We start from the raw sequence: 6,247 nt of genomic DNA, 5'->3' as shown, positions 1-6,247 counted from the left end.
AATCTTTATATATCATTTCCAGAAAAATAAAAAATTAAAAATAAACAAAACACATGTTCAAATACTCATTATATATCATCTATTATTTAAACTATGTCTTCAACAATGATATGTACTTTATAGAAATATTTCTGTGTCACTTCTGTCAGTACTTATCCTGTTTTTGGATAGGCAGAGAATTATAATACTACTGTTCGAAGAAGCTTACCTGTGAATGAAACAAAGGATACATGTGCAATACAACTGTGCTGGCCTCCAAGATGCACTTTTAAATGAAAGACATAGTTACACACACACACACACACACACACACACACACACACACACGAGAGAGAGAAAGAGAAAATATTGATCTTCCATCCAGTGGTTCACTCCATAAAAGGCCATACGTGTCAGGACTGGGCAAGGCCACAGACAGAATTCAGGAGCTTCATCTGGGTCTCCCATGTGGTTGCTTCGAGCAGAGTTTGGACCATCGTCCACTGCTCTCTGAGATGCACTAGCAGGGAGCTAGATAGAAAGAAGAACAGGTAGGACTCTGTGCTGGCATCACAAGCAGTGGTTCAGCCGTCTATATCACAAGGCAGAGGCCTAGAAAATGTATTTTAAAGTTACATATTGGTCACAAAAATAATCCACAAGAGGATTTATAAATGTATAAACTAAATTTAAACAGAAGCATTGTACATATAATTTTATGAGAGGCTATAAAATGATACAGTTGTTTTGGAAAACAGCTTGCCCGTTTAAAAACTGCTAACTTTGGGCCCGGCGGCGTGGCCTAGCGGCTAAAGTCCTCGCCTTGAACGCCCCAGGATCCCATATGGGCGCCGGTTCTAATCCCGGCAGCTCCACTTCCCATCCAGCTCCCTGCTTGTGGCCTGGGAAAGCAGTTGAGGACGGCCCAATGCATTGGGACACTGCACCCGCATGGGAGACCCGGAAGAGGTTCCTGGTTCCCGGCTTTGGATCAGTGCGCACCGGCGCATTGTGGCTCACTTGGGGAGTGAATCATTGGACGGAAGATCTTCCTCTCTGTCTCTCCTCCTCTGTGTATATCTGGCTGTAATAAAATGAATAAATCTTTTAAAAAAACCTGCTAACTTTAATCATACCAAATAATAGAGTAATTCCAATTTGAGATGTCTAGGAGAGAATTGAAAACATATCCATGCAAATATTTTATAGCAGCGTTATTCAATAAACAGCCAAAAAATTAAGATGTGTCAAATGTATATCAACATGAGTTTTTAAATAGAATACAGTATACCCCACAGTGAAGATTATTTGGCAAAGAAACAAAAGTTACAAAACATGCCATGAAATGGATGAACCTCAAAAACATTGGACTACATCAAATTAGACGCAAAATAATATGCTTCGTATGATTCCATTAAAAAATTCAGCAAAGGCAAATATGTAAAGACAGAGTTAATGATTGCATGAGGTTGGGATTGAAGAAAGATTTATTCCAGACTAATGCAAGAGAACTGTGTGGATTGATAGAAATGTTCAGGTTAGATTTGTGTGATTGTTGCCTCACTTCATTTATTTACTGAAACCGTTATTGAACTGTATACTATAGCGAGTAACTTTAAAAAAATTTTTGCTTCTTTTCATTATCATTTTATGATACAGTTCCATAGATTGAGTGAATTCCCTTATCACCCCCCCAAATCCCTCCCCCCTCACTGAGTTCCCATATATTGTTACTATAGTATAGTACTTCATACACAATCTTAATTCCATCATTGTGGCATGGACAACGGCAGAGAATCCAGCATCCTATTGTCAAGATATAGTAAACAGTTTCATTGGGAGTCCATCTTTGTCTGAAAGTAGAGATGCATACTGCATTGTATCCTCACATCTGGATATGATAGTCTCCATTATACAGTTACTATACATCCCCTTAAATGAAAAGCCACAAAACAAAGTCACCAACAGGAAGAAAAATAGAAATTTGCAATGCCATGAAGTTAAATGACATGCTGCTAGATATGATAGTCTCCTTTACACCATTACTTTACATCCCCTTAAATGAAAAGCCACAAAACATGATCAACAACAGGAAGGGAAAAAAAAGAAATTAACAACACCATGAAGTTAAATAATATGCTACTGAATGACTAATGTGTCGCTAAATAAATGAAAAACAAAATCAAGAACCTTCTTGAAGGAGATGATTCTTCTGTATGATCATTGAAGAATTTAATGAGAAGAAAGTGTTGTGAGGAGATGAAACTAACAAAAAAAAAAAATCAAAATCCATGAGATACAGTTTCTGCTGTTCTTTGTTGGTAAGATATGTCTCTTGTAGGCAACAAATAGATGAGTTTTGTTTTTTTAAATCCAGTCTACTAATCTATGACGTTTGATTGATGAGTGGAAGTCATTTACTTTCCGGGTTAATACAAACAGGTGGTAATTTGGTCCTGTCATTTTAGCAGTGGGTTGTTCATTGATTTAATCTTCCGTTGAATTTTACTAGGATGTTCTTCATATTTACCTTTGGTTTGGGTGGGTGATATTCCTTTTCTCTGTCAGGAGAATATCTTTAAGTATCATTTGTAGGGCAGGTTTGGAAGAGGCAAATTGTTTTAACTTTTCTTTACTGTGGAAAAATTTTATTTTATTTTCAAAGCAAAAGAAAGCTTTGCTGGATATGTTATCCTGGACCGACATTTTTTTGCTTTTAGAATCTGGAATATGTCACGCCATTCTCTTCTTGCCTGTAGAGTTTCCTGTGAGAGGTCTCCTGTGAGTTTAATTGGCATGCCTTTCTATGTCAGTTGATTTTTTTCATGTGCACATTTCAGGATCTTTTCCATATGTTCAATTGAAGAGAGCTTGATGATCATGTGCCATGGTGGAGATCACTTTTGATCAGGCCTGTTGGGAGTTCTGTGCCCCTCCTGGATCTTGTTTCCCAATTCTTTCTCTAGATTAGGGAAATTTTCCCTCATTATTTCATTAAATACATTTGTAAACCCAGTTTCTCTTTCTGCACCTTCTGCGACTCCCATAACTCTTATATTTGGCCTCTTAATAGTGTCTTTCAATTCTTGAATACTTTTTTTTGGCCTTATCCAGCTCTGCTTCCACCTTTTTGCTTGTTTCCCTCTGGTGACAGGAAATACCTTCCAGTTCTGAGATTCTTTCTTCTGCCTCTTTCATTCTATTTTGGAGATCCTCCACTGTGCTTTAAGTTTGCTCCACTGTATTCTTCATTTCTGATATATCAGCTTTCATTTGACTCATTTCCAGTGTGACATATTCCTTAAATTCCTTGAATGCCTGCTTTACGTGCTTCTCATTGTTGATAAGAAGTTTTATAACAAGTGTTTTAAATTCTGTATCCCTCATTTTTTTTATGTCTACCTCAGTGAAGTTTGAGATTGGCCTTGGGTTTTGGCTCTTTGCAGGGGAGTCTTCAATAATATTCATTGTGCTTCTGTCTCTTTTTTTGCTGTTTGTCATTGTACTTCTGGTTATCAGATTCTTCTCCTTGGGACAGGTTTCTAAGCTGTGTCACCCACAGGTCTACAGTTTGATTTTACTTCTTGCAGTTGATACACAGCTCTTTGTCTGCAGTCACTTGTGTCACTCTCTCCAGCGAGTTCCAGGTCTGGGTTCTTATGTCAGATTTCCACCATGTTCTCTGTAGCCCCAGCTCCTGACTCACCAGTGTCTACCTCCTGTGATACCATGCTGAGACTGTACCATTGTCTGTGCAACCTTTCTCCCACTTCTGGTTGGAGTAGATCCCAGGATTAGGGGAAACATCAGATGTCCTATATAGCTAGGTTATTGTTGGTGGTGATCTGCAGGAACCTGTTGGCTGTTAGGTCTGAGGGCCATGCAGGCCTATTTTGACCCATACAATGCCATAGTCAGTATTATTTTCCTGTGGGACCAATGCAATGCAATGCAATGAGCTCAGTGAGTTCTTGAAAAGCTCAGTGCATGCGCAGTTCACTCTTGTCCCTGTAGTCTTAAATTCTTTGCCACACTTTAAGAAATGACACCTGATGTGCCACTACTAGAGCTCTTGATCTTCTGGCTGTCAGATCTGAGGACCTATCTTGGGTGGAACCTGTAGGATGCCAAATTGTTGCAGTTCACTGAGTGAAAATGAGTTCACTCTCAGATCTGTGCATGTGCAGTCCTACCCCATAGCCCTTGCCTTTATAAACAAAATGGCACCTATTTTGGCTCTAGGAGGCAGACTGGACTATGAAATCCGCCGTATTCCCACACATCTCATCTGGGACCTGCTGCTCCTTCTCTGCTCCTGGTCAAATCAAACAGACCAACAGGACGGGCAGTTCTTTGTCTGGGTTTACCTCCTGAGCTTCCAGTAAACATTCCTCTCACCTTGTTGCTGGTGGAGTTCCAGCTGCTGGTGGAGTTCAGATCACTGTTCACTGATTGACGCTGGGGTATCAGTAACTGCAACACCACACTGTTGTTTTTGCTGCTTTGCTGTGTCTGTTTTCAGGTACTCCACCGCTGCTGTTATGTCCTCTTCTATTTCCTGGAAAGTGCCTTCTCTGCTTCACACTGGCTAATATTTCTCCGTCTGTTTAAACGTGTCCTTACCCTATTCTGCCATATTGATTCTCTAGTGATTAACTTTTTAAGTCTGAAAAACATACATCTCAAAAAGTGCAGTAAAAGGATGTGGATGGGGAAATATGGAGGAAACAAGGCTGAGGATGCTTTATCACTTTCTAAAGCTGTCTGACATGTAATGGTACCTGTTACAGGACTGCTTCTGCTTTGAGGTGTGCTTGGGCATTTTCATGGCAAAAAGCTTTTTTGGAAGTCTAAATTATTACAACATTAACACAGTTCAGAAGCCCAATTTTTCATATTTCTGGTGTTTGGAATGTAACTACGTCTCTTTAAAAAGATGATATCAGTCCTCAGCTATTTATTGGATAGGTCACTATGAACACATCTGGAGCCAAAGCTATGTGCAGCATATTGTCCTCATCCCAATCTCTAAGTGGTTAAAATACATACTCATCTCATTGTTTTAAATTTGATGGGCTTTGTTCCTTCTCATAAATTTTTTATTGCCAGAGTTATAAATTAAAGAAAATTCATTTTTGTATCTTTCTCTACATTACTTATCCTTTCCATATTTTTTCTCTAAATAATGTGAGTTTTTAAGCAGTATGATACTGACATAAAAGTCAACACATAGATCGAGACTAGTGGAACAGAATAGGGAAAGCAGAAATTAAACCACATTCATACCATCAACTGATTTTTGATAAAGGTGCCAAGAATATACATTGGAGAAAGTCTTTTCAATAAAAGTGCTAGCAAATCTGGATATACACTTGTGAAAAAATGAAATTAGATTCTGTCCTTTCACCATATATAAAACTCAACTCAATATTGATCAAAGACATACATACTAGGCTCACGACAATGAAATTTCTGAAAGAAAGCCACTTCAAAACATTGTACACCTAATGATTTTTTTGGATAAGATCACAAAAGCATAAGCAACAAGGCAAAACTAGACAAATGTGATTATATCAAATCCAGAAGCTTCGGCACAGCAAAGAAAACAATCAAAAGAGTGTAAAATCACCTGCAAGAATGGGAAAAATAGTTACAAGCTATATATGTGACAAAGGATTGATACACACAGTATTATCAGGAATTCAGAAAACTCAGCAACAGAAAACAACCAATCCAGGTATACATGAGCAAAGTAACTAAATAGACAATTCTTTAAGGAGCATATACAAAAAGTCTATGAAAAAGTGCTGAATATTATTATTTACCAGTGAAATACAAATCAAAGCTGCAATGAGATAGCTGGTAATTTTTAAAAAGAAAATAACAAATGTTGGCCAGAATGGGCAATGTTCAGATGTTAAATTAATATAGCCACAAGATCTATACTGTGGTGTTGCATACTTGTCTTCCATCTCCCACAACAGCATCCCAAATTGTGCCAGTTTGTGTCTCAGCTGCTCCACTTCTGATTCAACCCCTTGCTTATCTTCTGGGAAAGCCACAGAAGATGACTCAAGTCCTTGGGTTCTTGTACACATGTGAGAGACTCGGATTAAGTTCCTGGCTCCTGGCTCCTGGCTCCTGGCTCCTGGCTCCAGCTTAGCTCTGGCTGTTGTGACCATTTGTGGAGTGAACCAGTGGATGGAAGATCCTCTATTTGTCTCTCCTTCTCTCTGTAAATATGCCTTTCAAATAAAATAAGATAAAT

This window comes from Ochotona princeps, chromosome 10, assembly GCF_030435755.1.
Source record: "Ochotona princeps isolate mOchPri1 chromosome 10, mOchPri1.hap1, whole genome shotgun sequence".
Lineage (NCBI taxonomy): Eukaryota > Metazoa > Chordata > Mammalia > Lagomorpha > Ochotonidae > Ochotona > Ochotona princeps.
The sequence above is the reverse complement of the archived record's forward strand: the minus strand, read 5'-3'. Positions refer to the sequence as shown.